Genomic DNA, 17,915 nt, shown 5'->3' on the forward strand with positions numbered 1-17,915 from the left:
GTTTTCCCACCATGATAACTACTCTCTCTGTCTGACTTTACACTCAGCATTCTTAAGGTTAACCATAGCTGCGGGAAGTAGTTTGAGCGTGAGGCTGGACAAATCTTTTTGCCTGCGCTGGTTCTGCAGATGGATAAACCGGTCCGCTAATACAGGACTATTAAAGGCCCAGTGCACTACTTTTGTGAAAAAATAATTATTTCATATATCTTTTTATATTTTTAAAAATACTTTTTTTTTATATTCTGATTTTTCAGGAGGTGCTGCAGCACTCTCAGCACCGCTACTTCTCACGGCTATGAGGTTAACGTGATTTAATCTGTGGGCCCTTTAAAGAGATTTGTTTTAACTTCCAGATCCACGTCTGAAGAATAAAAACACCCACTCCTATCCTTGCAACATGCACACTGCAAGATCAGCTTCCTGCTGACGTTTCAACTCCAGGCTAATGCATGTGAGAAACAAACAATTCATACTCAACCATGAGATGCATTTACAACAAACTCGAATAACTATGTTTTTACATTCTGGAGCTGCTGTTGCTCTACAAGGCTAATGCTCTCCATTAGCGGGGGGCGGGGAAGACTGACAGGCAGACTAAACCCAGAGGACAGACCCTGGTCTCTCCAGGTGCAGGGTAGGACAGAGATGTCCATGAGGCTTTCAGGTTATCAAACTGACAGCCTGGCTCAACCCCAGTGTTCTACCTCTCTGGGGAGCCATGTAGATCTAGTGTTGGTGTATGTGCTACACACACACACACACACACACACCCACACACACACACACACACACACTCTCCCTGGATGAGGTTTTTAGGCCATCTATTAATATAATGACTTGGTAAATGGGTGCCAGTCATGCATAGCGAGGCAGTGAGATGTGACAATGGAGGGCCCAGCTGTAACAGGTAAAGCTTGAAGACAAACAGTGGTGAGGAGGGCTGGGGGCTGCATGGAGCTTTGTAGATGTGACTGCCTCTCCTTCACTGCCTCTTTCAGCTGCCTGTCTGAAAGGGCTTTGGGTGGGCGAGGGCAGGGGTGGGGGGGTCGTGTTAGTCCTCATTGTGCACTTTTCAACAGGACCTAGTTCTCCTGCTGCTATCTCACAACAACGTTTCCTTAATTGACACATCCTGTCTCACGTTATCCACATTCTAAATATAGCCCTCTATTGATGCCTGCTAAGTAGAAACAAATGTTCCACGGAACAATCTGCATTTATCTGTTTAAACTCTGGTTACCCTAACTACCTGATACTATACACCCCTCGACATAAGATCTCATCGATAGTTTAAATAAATACAGAAAATGACAACATGATCCATACAAGAAACCAACTCCATTTCATATACCATGTGTACAGGAATGCATTTGTCAGCACAGCCTCTCTCATCTAATGCCCAGATTTGGAAATACAACTGATACATTATACATTTCTCAAATGGGTCTTGTACAGTATGTTTCCCAAGCCCTCCATCCAGGGACATAACCTGAATTCATAATAAGCTATGTCACTGGAACATTCCATAGCAACATTCCATATGATCTTCAGTGGAACAGCCCCTCACCATCTCTTCCCCTTGAGATTGCTGGCTCAGCTGTTAGCATGGCTGAATCGTTCAAATTCCTGGGGACCATCATCTCCCACAATCTCAAGTGGGAGGGAAACATCACAGCGATCACCAAGAAGGCACACCAGTGGATGTACTACTTGCGGCAGCTGAAAAAAACTCAAAGTCTCCCAGGCAATCCTGATCCGGTTTCACGCATTAATCGTTGCGTCCATCCTCACCTCCTCCATCACTGTCTGGTTTGGGTCTGCGTCTGCCCGCTGCAAGGGAAAACTGCAACGCATTGTTCGTTCTGCAGAGAGGGTCATCGGCTGCTACCTGGCAGCGTGCAGGAAAAATCATCGCCGACCCCTCCCACCCCGATCACCCCCTACTCCAAAAATGCACCTCTGGCAGGCGATTCAGGTCACTCATGACTAAAACCTCCCGCCACCTGAAAAGTTTCTTCCCCCAGGCTGTGGCCCTCACCAGCCATCTGGCCCATAGTGACTAAAGGACTATGGACACTAAAGGACACTTTACGCTGCACACCGCATCAAGCCATCTCTAAACTGTATATAAAATACCTACACTCTACTGTATTGCACTCTGTCCATCTCTCTGCATTTAGATATATTCATACTGATACTGTAAAAGTGTACATCCACTGTACATCAACCGTATACCCACTGTATATTTGTATATCTGCTCATTCTCTTACAGCTCTATGCTCACTCTACCTAGTTGTATATAATGTATGTAAACTTTGTATAAACTCTGTTGCCTGTATTCTGTCTTTAAATGTTGTCTATCACTAGCAGCACCATATCACCAAGTAACATTCTGAGTACAGTACCAGTCAAAGGTTTGGACACACCTACTCATTCAAGGGTTTTTCTTTATTTTTACTATTTTCTACATTGTAGAATAATAGTGAAGACATCAAAACTATGAAATAACACATATGGAATCATGTAGTAACCAAACAAGTGTTAAATAAATCAAAATATATTTTAGATTTTAGATTCTTCAAAGTAGCCACCCTTTGCCTTGATGACAGCTTTGCACACTATTGTCATTCTCTCAACCAGCTTCACCTGGAATGCTTTTCCAACAGTCTTGAAGGAGTTCCCACATATGCTGAGCACTTTTTGGCTGCTTTTCCTTCACTCTGCGGTCCAACTCATCCCAAACCATCTTAATTGGGTTGAGGTCGGGTGATTATGGAGGCCAGGTCATCTAATGCAGCACTCCATCACTCTCCTTCTTGGTAAAATAGCCCTTACACAGCCTGGAGGTGTGTTGGGTCATTGTCGTGTTGAAAAACAAATGATAATCCCACTAAGCGCAAACCAGATGGGATGGCATATTACTGCAGAATGCTGTGGTAGCCATGCTGGTTAAGTATGCCTTGAATTCTAAATAAATCAATGACAGTGTCACCAGCAAAGCACCCCCACACCATCACACCTCCTCCTCCATGCTTTACGTGGGAACCACACATGCAGAGATCATCCGTTCACCTACTCTGCGTCTCACAAAGACACGGCGGTTGGAACCAAAAATCTCAAATTTGGACTCATCAGACCAAAGGACAGATTTCCAGCGGTCTAATGTCCATTGCTTGTGTTTCTTGGCCCAAGCAACTCTCTTCTTATTATTGGTGTCCTTTAGAAGTGGTTTCTTTGCAGCAATTCGACTATGAAGGCCTGATTCACGCAGTCTCCTCTGAACAGTTGATGTTGAGATGTGTCAGTTATTTGAACTATGTGAAGCATTTCTTTGGGCTGCAATTTCTGAGGCTGGTAACTCTAATGAACTTATCTTCCTTTCCTGTGGCGGTCCTCATGAGAGCCAGTTTCATCATAGCGCTTGATGGTTTTTGCGACTGCACTTGAAGAAACGTTCAAAGTTCTTGAAATTTTCTATATTGACTGACCTTCATGTCTTAAAGTAATGATGGACTGTTGTTTCTCTTTGCTTATTTGAGCTGTTCTTGCCATAATATGGACTTGGTCTTTTACCAAATAGGGCCATCCTCTGTATACCCCCCCTACCTTGTCACAACACAACTGATAGGCTCAAACACATTAAGAAGGAAAGAAATTCCACAAATTAACTTTTAACAAGACACACCTGTTAATTGAAATGCATTCCAGGTGACTACCTCATGAAGCTGGTTGAGAGAATGCCAAGAGTGTGCAAAGTTGTCATCAAGGTAAAGGGTGGCTATTTGAAGAATCTCAAATATAAAATGTATTTTGATTTGTTTAACACTTTTTTGGTTACTACATGATTCCAAATGTGTTTTTCGTAGTTTTGATGTCTTCACTATTATTCTACAATGTAGAAAATAGTAAAAATAAAGAAAAACCCTAGAATGAGTAGGTGTGTCCAATTTTTTGGACTGGCAAAAAAAGGTGATTCTGATTCTGAAAGTGAGCAGCATTGCAGGAGAAAGCACATCAAGTCTAACCAGTCTGGTCAGTCACAGTGTCTGGTCTAGGTGGGGGGTTTCCTCCCTGCTGCTTCTGTGTGCTCTCCTGCTCAATGTACAGGACAGCACATCTGTGTCCCAAATGGCACTCTATTCCCCATACAGTGCACTACTTTTGGCCAAAAAGTGGGGTGTCATTTGGGACAATCTACAGTATATATCTCTTTAGTAGGGCCTGTGAGTGGACAGTCACAGGAAAATGATCCGTCTTATTGTAAATGATAGAGCTCCAGACAGTGCAGCTGGCTGCGGGGCAGAGCTGAGGCTGTGGAGGAGGCTGGGTAGATGAGGGCGGCTGGGCAGAGGGAGGCAGGCTGGGCGTAGGGGGAAGAGGAAGAGAAACAGAGAGGCAGGCTGGCGTGCAGGCCAAGGCAGGCACCATGATGGATGACCTCATTAATCTGGGTACTGAGAAGGCTGGACACTTCCTTCCTGAAAAACAGAACTTCCTGACCATAGGCTTTGGTTCGTCGCTCTCTCATTCTCTCTCGCTTCCTCTCTCTCTTTCCCCAGGATTTCTCAGAATATATCTTTCTCTTTCTCTCTTCCTCTGTTGCTGAATCTCAATCACTTTATTTTGGTTTTCTCTAAATGTCTTGGTGTATAATTGTACATGTCCCTCTTTTCTCACACTGAGCGATACACTTGCCTACTCATGACCCAAGATACACTATGCAAAACTATAAGACAATTACTTAGCTTTAGTACCGTATATCAAATGTTCCCTTTTCACCTAACAGAATATGCACCATAAATACTGTAAACCTGGATAAAAACAGAGATTCTCCCTGGTAATGTTGAACTTCACCATGCTGGAGTTGTCACTAACCACAATGCAGCCTATCCATCATGGCTGCAGCCTGCCTGCCTCACGCCATGTTGAAAGCAAAGCAAAGCCTGATATAAAGGAAACAATGGGAGGAAAATATGCCATTCAGCAGCTCACTCTTTTATCCAAACACTGATCTCACTCCTCATATGACTCCATAGGCCTACTATGCTGCAATCTGCATGCACCGTAGGCAATAACACTCCCACAAAGTCATTATTGCCAAGAAGCCCAACAAGACCTCATCCTTCAAGTGTGTTTGGATGGATAAGGAATGTGCTAAGCAATTAGAACAAGCATCTGATCTGGCAATGGACCTAAATGGGAGATCTAGAGACCGTGAATCAATTGCACTTAATAACAACGGCCTCAGTGTTGTGTAACACCTGGCCCATCTGAGGCCCATCTGGGCATTTATTGCAGCATGGGTGCTGCTTTTGATCTTTATATAACACACACACACACACACACACACACACACACACACACACACACACACACACTCTCACACACACCACTACCAAGCGAGACCAATTAAGAAGCTGATATAACCTGCAAAGCTGCTGTGTCTTAGTTTGGGTGCCTATGGATGACTTCTGAAACAGCCACAGATTAAAGGACTAAGAATATCAACATAGGATTCATGTTGGAGGAGAGACAGCAAGACCAGGTGACCATGCTGATTGTGGAAGCGGAGTTTAGATGCAGACTAAAGTTGCCTCTGTGATATAACCAAGGGTGTAATCACAACTATATGTTCCTCTTTTCCCTCCATCCTTCCTTCACACCATCTCCTTGATGACTAACCGAGCAGTGTAACTCTAAACCACGTGGTTTCCATGCACATGCGCCGGGATGACAAGGGTTTTTTCACCAGGGTTTTTTAAGGGGAAAAGGAAGGAGGGTCCAGCTCTGGTTCCTCTCCTCAGTCTGGGCGTACGGCCTGGCGGTATGCTCCTCATACATGGAAGGAAATACTCCACATAGCTGCAGACCAGGCCAGCCCAGACCAGGCCAGGGTAGCGGAGGCCAAGGAGCCGCCCTGTGTCCGGCCTGCTCCGCACCATTAAGATTCAGTGTGTGTCTAATCTGAGGCAAACTGACACAGTGACATGTGACAGGCTGTCACCCCGAACCATCCCCGTCTGATATTAAAACACAAACACACACACAACAGGAATACCCTCTGCAGCTGACCCAGGGATCCAGTGTCATGGCTGGGGAGGGGAGGACGGGAGAGGCCAGAGGGGAGGGGGGAACTGGCAGGACAGGCCTGTCTGGTGGAAGCTCATCCCATTCCCGGGCCGGCTCGCCCTACCGTCCGGGAAACACACACACGCGCACGCACGCTCATACACACACTACGGGGGGATTTTACAGTGCAAAGTCAACACTTCAAAGGGAGTGTGAACGTGCTACATTGGGTGCATGGGAAAAACCTCTGCTACTGCTGTCCAAACAGTATTGACTGTATGCTATGATCTAGTGCCAGAGGTACTATGTATGAGAGGATAAGTAGGTCTCTGACGCTGTTCTGTGTGCATACAGTCTATTTATAGAACTTTAATGGCCAACGTCCTGCTGGAGATGAAACTATAGACTAGCTTATATAATGACAGACATCCTAGATATCAAGGCAGTAGAAAGTACTGTAGGATGATATAACGGCAACTGCTACTACTGTAACTGGCAAAAAAAATGGCTGCATCCTTTTAACATCTCACTAGTGGCTTCACAGTATGATGTGCACTATACTGTACATTGACAGTGTTGTGCACTTCAACACTCCTGCAAATAGCCTCATATACAGTCTATTTAACAGCCAGCCCGTGTGGGAACAAAGTACAGTAGGCAACATCACAATGAATACATTGAGAAAACAGTGCATATATCTTCCTCGGGAAATCAACGTGAAAAAAGGTTGAGGTGTGTTTTATATCAGGGAGAGGAATTAGCCCTGAATTGCCACGTCTACTGAATCAGTTCACTTGAAGTTGAGTATGTTCTGCCCAGGCAAAACGGTTTTTCCACTTTTCTTTAGGGGGAGAAATATTTTTGCAAGGGTGGATAATTCAACAGATAAATTATTAAGCCGTTCTATACTTGTGAATAATTCACTGTGTATTTCCCATTGGAGCTGGCATGGCACACACAGAGTGAGAGAGTGAGAGAGAGAGAGAGAGAGAGAGAGAGAGAGAGAGAGAGAGAGAGAGAGAGAGAGAGAGAGAGAGAGAGAGAGAGAGAGAGGAGAGAGAGAGAGAGAGAGAGAGAGAGAGAGAGAGAGAGAGAGAGAGAGAGAGAGAGAGAGAGAGAGAGAGAGAGAGAAAGAGAAAGAGAAAGAGAAAGAGAAGAGAGAAAGAGAGAGAGAGAGAGAGAGAGAGAGAGAGAGAGAGAGAGAGAGAACCACTTGGCCACTCTGTGACTACAGTAGTACACTTACTGCCTTTTTTCTCAGAACTCTTTACTGTGCCCCTCTCAGCTCAACTGTTTAGTGTGCCCCTCTCAGCTCAACTGTTTAGTGTGCCCCTCTTAGCTCAACTCTTTAGTGTGCCCCTCTTAGCTCAACTCTTTAGTGTGCCCCACTTAGCTCAACTCTTTAGTGTGCCCCTCTTAGCTCAACTCTCTAAAGTGCCCATCTAACTGAAGCGCTTCTCCTAACCCACAGCAGCACTTGAGATGGTTGTTGCATATCTTTATTCTGGTGGAAAAACCAGCCTCACTGTAAATCTGTATCTTGTCTGGACACGTGCCAGTGTTTGTACATCTCATATAAAGAGAGATGACTCTAAACTTTCTTCGTGGGCCAGATGCCTTATATTATTCTAAGACATGTAAATGTAATTTGATTTAACACAATCTAACACTGTATCTTCTTGTGCATGGGCAGTGATTACATCAGCGGATTCTTAGGGCATGCACACACACACACACTCATACAACCTCCTCAACTCTGAGATGTGGTGGGAATAGAGAGGGTGTTTTATCCTAGCCTGAAGTCCCTGAGACTGCTGCTATCATGCCAGGGTCCCAGACTGTACTTTTTCCCACGGAAACTGTCCTTATCTCCCCCAGCAAACAACCCAGTGTGCCCACGCAGAGAGGCCTGTCACCTGGGGAGAGAGTGGGTGTAGAGACCCAGCTAGACCCAGGGCCTCTCTGACATCCACCTACCAGACCACTGCAGCCTGGAGGACAGGGTGTGACCATGACAACAACTACTCCATGTAGCCTGTATAACAGCCTTGTAACAGGTATATCTATGAATAGCCAGTATTTAACAGCATTGGGATGGGTAGGAATGCTGTAGGGCACAAGGACGTGACCTCATTTTAAAGGGACATTGACCTAATTTGAAAGGGAACTAGGAGATCTGGGTCAAAGGTTAGAAACACAGAGGAGGTGTGTGATTGGACTAATTCAACCATGACCATTTATCAACATTAACCTTTTAAGCTGGGTTGGTTTAACTGAGGTTGAGTGGTTTATCAAGATAACGTCTACAGTAGAACAATGCTGACACCATCTTCTGTCAAACTAAATGTTAGCCTACATAACGACAATAACATGACATTTTACATTTTAGTCATTTAGCAGACACTCTTATCCAGAGCGACTTACAGTTAGTGAGTGCATACATTTTTCATACATTTTTCATACTTTTTTTTCATACTGGCCCCCCGTGGGAATCGAACCCACAACCCTGGCGTTGCAAGCGCCATGCTCTACCAACTGAGCTACAGGAGGCCTACTCAAAATACCAAAGGGTTATCCAAGTAATAACATTACTCAATATTTCATGATAGATTAATATGACACTTTTACACTCCATAATAAATCACAGTAATTACATGTGTATAAATAAAATACTGTCTCTCCGCTCTCTGCACTGACCGTTGACAGCCAAGAGATAAGATAATATAATTTTTCCCATTACTAATTCACAAATTCAAAACACTGCTGTAAAACCGTCCTGACAGGGCAAGCGAAACCACTGGGTGAGCCACAGCATGCAAATCTGAAACAGCCCTCTCTCTCTCGATAATCAGTCGATCAATAACATTAACATTTGACATTGTGACCGGATTCTAGCGTGTTTGACCTCTTGACCTCTCACCGTTTGACATAGAAGTGTCTGTATGGATTTACATCCTCTTGAGAGACAGGGCAGCTTTAACAAAACAAAGGAAAACTAACTCAAAGCAGAATGTCTCTCCTCCACTACTATCCCCAGTGGAGAGGCGCCCAGATGCATCCCCAAACTAGCTAAACAAGCGCCTTATTGTCTGTAGAAAGCAGTCAGAAGCTGCCCTTCCTGTTAGCCAAGTGAGCTAAGAGGGGTCTCAGCAGCAGAATGACCAAACAACATGTGATCCCCATCTAAATAGTTTCCAGCATGATATCAGACTGAATCGCTCCTGCCTACAAAAGGCTGCATTGTGCACTGGGCATCAGGCTGATGATGCACATGGGGCTGAAGGAGGGTCATTGTTGTGGAGACTGATCCAAAACTCCTCCTCAACATGAGAGAAGGAAGGGGAAAACCAGACTGACTGAAGGATTCATTCCTTTATCCATCAAAACGTCACTTGGCTAACAGGAAATAATATAAGTACTATGGTGGCGACAGGCCGTATCACCTCCAGAATACACCGTCTGAAGGACTTCATAACAAGATACGAACTCAGGGCCGTCAGCTAATTCTGTGTTTAGCTAATGACTTTTCTGTGTGCCCTGAGTTCGTTAACCCCATCATGGTTAGGAGGGCGTAAATGTGGACAGACTCCAGCTGTATCAGACAGACAGCGTATCTTGTTATGAAGTCCTTCAGACGGTGTATTCTGGAGGTGATACGGCCTGTCGCCACCATATTACTCACTGTGTGCAATCCTAGGTTTATTTCCACGCACTGGCCAATCAACACGAGTAAAAATACTTCACAAAGAGACGCCATCAACTGTGTGACCTCACATCCTCCCTGAGAGACCACCAGCATGGAGAGGTCAGATGACTGCTTATTTAAGATGTGCTGGGAGGAAGTGGGGAGGAGAGGAGGAGCTGAACAGACCTCCGAATGGGAAAGCAGGAAACACACTGCTGTCTGGGAGGCTTCTCCACAACGTCCGCTGTGCACGGCCACGGAAACAACACACACACTAATCAATTTCATCCCATCACCGGTCATGAGGCATCCCTCTCCTCCACATTCCACAGTAGAGAACAACAGCCACCCCTCCCTCCTCCCTCTGCCCTGTCCCGTCTGCCCGCTCTGGCACTGGGGAGCGGATGGGCTGCAGAATGAACCATCTCCATGCAGTGAGAAATCAAAGCTGCTGTCTCTATTGAGGAGAGCAGACGAAGCGTGGCCTGTTGCCCTGGCCAAAGGGATTAGCCAGACTACACACAGATTTAGCCAGGGGAGAGAATGGACATTGGGCTTGTCCAAATCAGCCCTCTGATCTCCAATCAAAGCCAATGAGGTCAAACCTCCTGATAAACTGGCCCGGGAGGGACTGGCAGGAACACCCACCCTCTGTCTGTCTGTCTGTCTGCTGGGGTGAGGGATCAACTGCCACCCTGACACACCACCAGACCTGGGTCCAAACAGTATGTGTTTACTATACTCAGGTATTTATTGTCTTTGAATACTATTTGAACCCAGGTCTGACAAACCGGCAGAAAAAATTTGCTTCACCATTATGAAATAAAAACATAGGCATATACTGAAAGGTTAATTTAATGACATTCATAATCCATGAATTCATTAATTTATCCATTTACTATTAAAACTTTCATTAATATATTATATTAAAACGTTCACTACTAGGTCATTTGTTTTATTCCAAAGGGAATTCTACACTGCATGTAATATGATTCAAAGTGTCTTCTAATTCCTTCATACAGATTTGCTTGACCTTTATGGTTAATTAACAATTCTCTATTCTCTCTATCGTTCATTCGTTTTGGGTTTGGAGTGAGTCAAACATGTATTCGGTTTGGAGTGAGTCAAATATGTATTCGGTTTGGAGTGAGTCAAATATGTATTCGGTTTGGAGTGAGTCAAATATGTATTGGGTTTGGAGTGAGTCAAATATGTATTGGGTTTGGAGTGAGTCAAATATGTATTGGGCTTGGAGTGAGTCAAATATGTATTGGGCTTGGAGTGAGTCAAATATATATTAGAGAACCACGTACTCTTCACGGTATCACTTTCTGAAACCAAGAGCATTCTTGCATGGATGGAAGTGACCTCAACTGGTTTAGCAGACAGGGGCGGTTTATGGTGAAACGTGTACACAATTGAGAAATAACACACAGAGTACACACAAGCAGATCGAAGGAATTTATTTCCTGACTAGCACCACAACAAACAGGGTCCTCTGAGGCCTAATACCTGCTATGATCAGTTGTAATATTAAGACTGGGGGCTTTCTCTGGGATGTTACAGCTAGTGATAGGGGCACAGCACTCACTGCTAGTGCTTGAGCAGAGGTCAGACAGGCAGGGCATGGGATGGTGGTCTTACAGCCAAGTGACAGGGGATGGAATGTCCCAGAGCATGTGACACGTGCCATCTTTCAGCTGTAACCCCCAGTACTGGGGGGGGCCAGTATGAAAAATGTATGCACTCACTAATTGTAAGTCGCTCTGGATAAGAGCGTCTGCTAAATGATTAAAATGTCAATTGGATCACAAAAAAAAAAAATCACAGGAGGGGCCATAGATCAACCACAGACTACTACAGCACCAATGCTGCTGTGTAGTACCTGTCTCCATATGGCAACAAGGCAATTCAACAATTGGGGGCAACAATCTGAGGTCTCAATCTATTCAACACATATACAGTCACTTCCACACAGTAGCTGTTGAGGCTGTGTACTATGGGTCTTTAATCTCCTACACAGAGTGACACCAACCAGATAGACAAACCCATTCACCTTTGACATATATATACACTACCGGTCAAAAGTTTTAGAACAGCTACTCATTCAAGGGTTTTTCTTTATTTGTACTATTTTCTACATTGTAGAATAATAGCGAAGACATCAAAACTATGAAATAACACATATGGAATCATGTAGTAACCAAAACAGTGTTAAACAAATCAAAATATATTTATTTCCTTCTTAATGCGTTTGAGCCAATCAGTTGTGTTGTGACAAGGTAGGGGGGGTATACAGAAGATAGCCCTATTTGGTAAAAGACCAAGTCCATATTATGGCAAGAACAGCTCAAATAAGCAAAGAGAAACGACAGTCCAACTGTTACGAATTCCGCCGAGACTGCTCCTCCTCCTTGTTCGGGCAGGCTTCGGCGTTCGTCGTCCCCGGAGTACTAGCTGCTACCGTTTGATGTTCTCTATGTTTGTTTGATTTTGTCTGGTTGGTGCACCTGCTTCATATCATGTATTGATTATGTCACCTATAAGTTTCCTTTGGTTTAGTTTGTAGTTGTGTGTTGTTGTACGCCTGTCCGTTGGTGTAGGTTTATTGTTTTCTTGTTGTTCGTGCTTTTCGCACTTTACGCACTGTTTGCGTAATCGCTCGCCTCCTGTTTGTTGAGGCCCGTTGTTTTTGTATTATTGCCTCTGTGACTATTAAAGTCGGATCGACTAAGCTTCTGTGTTCTGCGCCTGACTCCAACACCGCATCCACATCAGCCCTTGACAGAACAACACACCGTATATGGAGTCAGCAGGAGCAGCGGCGGCGACCGAGTCGCTGGAGGATCGGGTCAGCTGCCAGGACGCCAGGATCCAGCAACTCGGCTCCGCCATGCAGGAGGTGATGAACACCCTGCGCCGATGGGAAAGGGAAGGCGTGCCCACACCTCCTCCTACATTACCACCACCATCGGCCAGTCCCACCAGACCAGCTCCGGAATCCAGTGGGATTCGGCTCTCGCTCCCGAGGGCGTATGATGGCACAGCAGCCGGGTGTCAGGGGTTCCTCCTTCAGGTGGAACTCTACCTGGCCACCATACACCCGGCGCCCTCGGGATACGAGAGCGTTTCCGCCCTCATCTCCTGTCTCTCCGGCAAGGCGTTGGAGTGGGCCAACGCCGAATGGAGGGGAATAGACGCCGCCACCATCAGCTACGCGGAGTTCTCCCGCCGCTTCAGGGCTGTTTTCGATCACCCTCCTGAGGGTAAAGCGGCGGGGAGCGTCTGTTCCACCTCCGACAGGGGGAAGAGGAGCGCACAGGAGTTCGCCCTGGATTTCCGGACTCTAGCGGCGGATGCGGGGTGGAATGAGAGGGCCCTCATCGACCACTATCGGTGTAGCCTGCGTGAGGACGTTCGTCGAGAGCTGGCCTGCAGGGACACCAATCTGTCCTTCGACCAGCTAGTGGACATGTCCATCCGTCTGGATACCCTGGTGGCCACCCGCGGACGTTCCGAGATGGGGCCGTCCATTCCATCCCCCAGCACCTCAGAGCCGAGCCCAATGGAGCTCGGGGGTGCTGGCGCTAGAGAGAGAAGGAGAGAGAACCCGAGGGGGGCCGTCCCCTGCACCAGCTGTGGCTGTGGAGGACACACTGCGGCTAGGTGCTGGGGAGGGTCTCCAGGGAATCGGGGCAACAGGTCGCGCACTGGGGAGTCATTTCAGGTGAGTAGGCGCCCCACTCACCCAGAGCTCTCTGTTGTTCACTTGTGTATACCTGTGGTATTTCCTCAGGTTGCATCTCATTCCCAGCATAAGGCGCTAGTCGATTCAGGCGCAGCTGGGAATTTTATTGATCGGAAATTTTGTTCTAAGTTAGGGATTCCCCTCCTGCCCGTTGATGCACCCTTTCCTGTCCATGCCCTAGATAGCCGCCCGTTGGGATCTGGGTTGATTAGGGAGGTCACAGCGCCACTAAAGATGAAGACGCAGGGGGTCATGAGGAGATTATTCAGTTGTACCTAATTGACTCTCCTGCGTATCCCGTGGTGCTGGGGCTTCCTTGGTTAATCACCCATGACCCCACCATTTCGTGGCAACAGAGGGCTCTCAAGGAATGGTCTGGCCAGAGTGTTGGGCGATGTTTAGGTGTTTCCGTTGGGGCGACCACGGTGGAGAGTCCGAACCAAGTGCCCGCAATGCACATTCCCCCTGAGTATGAGGATTTGGCACTCGTGTTCAGCAAGACGAGGGCGATGCAATTGCCACCTCATAGGCAGGGAGATTGTGCGATAAACCTCCAGACAGGTGCGGCACTTCCGCGGAGCCATGTGTATCCTCTGTCTCAAGAGGAGACGGCGGCTATGGAGACATACATAGCTGAGTCCCTGAGACAGGGATACATACGGCCCTCCACTTCCCCTGCGTCCTCAAGTTTCTTTTTTGTGAAGAAGAAGGATGGAGGTTTGCGTCCGTGTATTGATTATCGTAGTCTCAATCAGATCACTGTGAAATACAGTTACCCTCTTCCTCTGATTGCGAGTATGACTGAATCATTACGCGGAGCACGGTTCTTCACAAAACTGGATCTCAGGAGCGCTTATAACTTGGTGCGCATTAGGGAGGGAGATGAATGGAAGACGGCATTTAGTACCACCTCAGGTCATTATGAGTATCTTGTCATGCCATACGGGTTAATGAATGCTCCTTCAGTCTTCCAATCATTTGTGGACGAGATCTTCCGGGACCTGCATGGGCAGGGTGTGGTAGTGTACATTGACGACATCCTAGTGTACTCTGCTACACGAGCCGAGCATGTAGCCCTGGTGCGCCGAGTGTTGGGTAGGCTGTTGGAGCATGACTTGTATGTCAAGGCAGAGAAATGTCTGTTTTTCCAGGAGTCCATCTCCTTCTTGGGTCATCGGTTGTCCGCGTCAGGAGTGAAGATGGAGATTGACCGGGTGTCAGCCGTGCGTAACTGGCAAACCCCAACCACTGTTAAAGAGGTGCAGCAGTTTTTGGGTTTTGCCAATTACTACCGGAGGTTTATCCGGGGTTTTGGACAGGTAGCAGCTCCCATTACTTCCCTGCTGAAGGGGGGCCCGGTGCGTTTGCAGTGGTCGGCTGAAGCGGACAGGGCGTTTTGTAAACTAAAGGACCTGTTCACTTCGGTTCCGGTGCTGGCGCACCCGGACCCCGCTTTAGCGTTCCAGGTAGAGGTGGACGCGTCAGAGGCCGGTATTGGGGCAGTACTGTCGCAACGCTCCGGCACGCCTCCTAAGCTCCGTCCCTGGGATTTTTATTCTAAAAAGCTCAGCCCGGCGGAGCGTAATTATGACATAGGGGACAGGGAGCTGTTAGCTGTGGTTCAAGCCCTAAAGGTGTGGAGGCATTGGCTTGAGGGGGCTCAACACCCTTTTCTCATTCTGACTGACCATCGTAACCTGGAGTACATCCGGGCAGCTAGGAGATTGAACCCTCGTCAGGCTAGGTGGAACATGTTCCTGACCCGGTTCGTTTTTAAGATCACTTACATCCCAGGGTCCCAGAACGGTAAGGCAGACGCCCTGTCCCGGCGGTATGACACAGAGGAGAGGTCCATTGAGCCCACTCCCATACTGCCGGAGTCTTGTCTGGTGGCACCGGTGGTATGGGAGGTCGATGCGAAATTGAGCGGGCGTTACGCACCGACCCTACTCCCCCAGAGTGTCCAGTGGGTCGGACGTACGTGCCGCTCGAGGTCCGTGATCGTCTCATTTATTGGGCTCATACGTCACCCTCCTCTGGACATCCAGGTATTGGCCGGACAGTGCACTGCCTTAGTGTTAAGTACTGGTGGCCAACATTGGCTAGGGACGTGAGGGTTTATGTCTCCTCCTGCTCGGTGTGCGCTCAGTGTAAGGCGCCTAGACACCTGCCCAGGGGGAAGTTACAACCCCTGCCCATTCCACAACGGCCGTGGTCTCACCTCTCGGTGGACTTTGTCACGGACCTTCCCCCTCTCAGGGGAATACCACTATTCTGGTCGTTGTGGATCGGTTCTCTAAGGCCTGTCGTCTCATTCCAATGCCGGGTCTCCCTACTGCCCTACAGACCGCTGAGGCTTTGTTCACCCACGTCTTCCGGCACTACGGGGTTCCCGAGGATATAGTGTCTGATCGGGGTCCCCAATTCACCTCTAGAGTCTGGAGGCGTTCATGGAACGCTTGGGGGTCTCGGTTAGCCTTACCTCGGGTTACCACCCTGAGAGTAATGGGCAGGTGGAGAGAGTGAACCAGGATGTGGGTAGGTTTCTGAGATCCTATTGCCAGGGCCGGCCGGAGGAGTGGTCGGGGTATATCCCCTGGGCAGAGATGGCTCAGAACTCTCTCCGCCACTCCTCTACTAACCTGACCCCTTTTCAGTGCGTGTTAGGTTATCAGCCGGTTCTGGCACCATGGCATCAGAGCCAGATCGAGGCTCCTGCGGTGGATGAGTGGTTTCGGCGCTCGGAGGAGACGTGGAACGCTGCACACGTACATCTGCAGCGGGCCATCCGCAGGCAGAAGGCGAGCGCCGATCTCCACCGCAGTGAGGGTCCAGTCTACGCCCCTGGAGATCGAGTCTGGCTCTCGACTCGAAACCTGCCCCTTCGCCTGCCCTGCCGGAAGCTTGGCCGGCGGTTTGTGGGGCCATTTAAAGTCCTGAGGAGATTGAATGAGGTATGTTACAAGTTGCAACTGCCTAATGACTATCACATTAACCCCTCGTTCCATGTGTCTCTCCTCAGGCCGGTGGTAGCTGGTCCACTCCAGGAGAGTGAGATAAGAGAGACCCCTCCGCCCCCACTGGACATCGAGGGGGCTCCGGCGTACTCAGTCCGATCCATCGTGGATTCGAGACGTCGGATGGGGGGTCTACAATATCTCGTGGAGTGGGAGGGGTACGGTCCGGAGGAACGGTGCTGGGTGCCTAGGAGGGACATTTTAGATCCATCCCTCCTGACTGAGTTCCACCGTAGTCATCCTACGCGCCCTGCTCCACGTCCTCCTGGCCGTCCCCGAGGCCGGGGTCAGCACACGGCTGGAGCCGCGCGTCAAGGGGGGGGGGGTACTGTCACGAATTCCGCCGAGACTGCTCCTCCTCCTTGTTCGGGCAGGCTTCGGCGTTCGTCGTCCCCAGAGTGCTAGCTGCTACCGTTTGATGTTCTCTATGTTTGTTTGGTTTTGTCTGGTTGGTGCACCTGCTTCATATCATGTATTGATGATGTCACCTATAAGTTTCCTTTGGTTTTGTTTGTAGTTGTGTGTTGTTGTACGCCTGTCCGTTGGTGTAGGTTTATTGTTTTCTTGTTGTTCGTGCTTTTCGCACTTTACGCACTGTTTGCGTAATCGCTCGCCTCCTGTTTGTTGAGGCCCGTTGTTTTTGTATTATTGCCTCTGTGACTATTAAAGTCGGATCGACTAAGCTTCTGTGTCCTGCGCCTGACTCCAACACCGCATCCACATCAGCCCTTGACACCATCATTACTTTAAGACATGAAGGTCAGTCAATACGGAAAATTTCAAGAACTTTGAACGTTTCTTCAAGTGCAGTCGCAAAAACCATCAAGCGCTATGATGAAACTGGCTCTCATGAGTACCGCCACAGGAAAGGAAGACCCAGAGATACCGCTGCTGCAGAGGATAAGTGACTGATTCCCACAGCCAGGCAGCCAGCCACCCAGACTGCCTGTTTACAAGTTCTTACATTCATCAACTTCGACATGTACGCTCTGCCCAAACTAGTTGCTGTGTGTGAAAAAAGCAGCACTCTCAACTATACTGCTGCTATACTGATATGATCTCTTTCTCTGAACTTCTCTTTCTCTGAACTTCCAACCCTTATAGAGTAAACCTCTAGGCCTGGGGTTCATGAGTTTCTTATTAAAGCCTCTACTAAAATAAGGAACATTATTGTTGTCCTCTGTAACTTTGTATAAATAGAGATAAATAGCACAAGTGGGTATTTTTGTGCTTGATACACTGTATCATACTCTCCTGAGCACCATCAATAGACCGTGAAAATGTAGATAAAAACGTTACAATGACAATGTCAAAATGGTTTATCCGCTTTGTCTGTATTTCATTTCACTCAGTATTTAATATGTGTATCGTATTAGAGGAAGATGGGACTAAT

The 17,915-nt window shown here is 47.6% G+C and overlaps 1 protein-coding gene and 1 pseudogene across 3 annotated transcripts in view; one reads left to right on the forward strand and one right to left on the reverse strand.

Moving 5' to 3' along the window:
• Positions 1-17,915, reverse strand: part of LOC121569102 (inactive rhomboid protein 1) — a 64,409-nt gene that overhangs the window by 32,483 nt on the left and 14,011 nt on the right. The window lies entirely within an intron of this gene.
• Positions 1-17,915, forward strand: part of LOC121568662 — a 55,209-nt pseudogene that overhangs the window by 606 nt on the left and 36,688 nt on the right.

Source organism: Coregonus clupeaformis, chromosome 7, assembly GCF_020615455.1.
Source record: "Coregonus clupeaformis isolate EN_2021a chromosome 7, ASM2061545v1, whole genome shotgun sequence".
Lineage (NCBI taxonomy): Eukaryota > Metazoa > Chordata > Actinopteri > Salmoniformes > Salmonidae > Coregonus > Coregonus clupeaformis.